This window comes from Pteropus alecto, unplaced genomic scaffold (genome assembly GCF_000325575.1).
Source record: "Pteropus alecto unplaced genomic scaffold, ASM32557v1 scaffold12, whole genome shotgun sequence".
Classification (NCBI taxonomy): Eukaryota; Metazoa; Chordata; class Mammalia; order Chiroptera; family Pteropodidae; genus Pteropus; species Pteropus alecto.
Window position 1 is genome coordinate 81,275 of NW_006432669.1, and position 1,041 is coordinate 82,315.

The following is a 1,041-nucleotide window of genomic DNA, read 5'->3' on the forward strand; positions in this document are numbered from 1 at the left end:
ACTGCTGGTAAATTGAGAAATGTGATGATTCTTACTGTATCCACATTTAAGTTGCCTGTTTGACCATTGAAAAACCAAAAAAGGTATGAAAAATAATAGTACAAAATAAAAAAAATTATCCAGATGTTGGTATCAATTTTATCTGGTTCCAGTAACTTTACTGGAGAAATCAATACAGTTCCTGGCATAAAGTATATAGATATTGATTTAGAATATGCATTTATTTTTTGTTTCTCATTACAAACAGGGATAAATAATAAGTTGAATATATACAGAAAATCCAAACATATAGTTTTAGACTTTTTAATCAGAACTATCATCCTGGTTTCTATCCTGCTATATCTTACATTGTTATCCCAGAGAATATGCTGATCCATTTAAGAAATCAGACAGAAAGACATGGTTCCATAGTGTAGCAGTTAGCATGTCTGCTTTACACACAGAAGGTCTTGGGTTCACGTCCCAGTGGAGCCACGCAGGGTCCATGGTCTATGGCCATGCCACCCTGAACAAGCCCGATGTCTGATCTCAGAAGCTAAGCAGGGTCGGGCCTGGTTAGTACTTGGATGGGACACCACCTAGGAAGACCAGGTGCTGTAGGAATAAATAATAATAAATAATAACTTAAAAAATAAAAATAGATAAATAAAAAATCAGACAGAAACCACAACTTTCAAAATGATTGTGACTCAAGAATAAACTTTATTAAATCATGATACGAAATACACATTCTCTAAGGTCAATTTTGAAGAGCTTTTTGCTTTAACACCAAGTCATTTTGATCAAGAGGTCTAGCTAATATTGTAACATCATAACGACGGTGACTCCAAATGAATTCATTTATTTCAAATATAAACTATAGAGCGCCAGAAACTTTTGTAGTTTAAAAATTCTGAGCAATCAGAGCCCAAAGGCTAAAGACATCTTTGACTTATATGTTGTGAGAGTTGAAGCAGACGACCCAGCTAAGACATATCTGGAACCCTGATCTATGGAAATTGCGAGAAAATAAACGTGTTGCTTTAAGTTCCTAAGTTTGTA

General features: G+C 34.5%; 1 pseudogene; it reads left to right on the plus strand.

The window, feature by feature from the left end:
* The first annotated feature begins 487 nt into the window (after positions 1 to 487).
* On the plus strand, positions 488 to 603 carry LOC112476228 (annotated as a pseudogene).
* Positions 604 to 1,041: the final 438 nt, after the last annotated feature.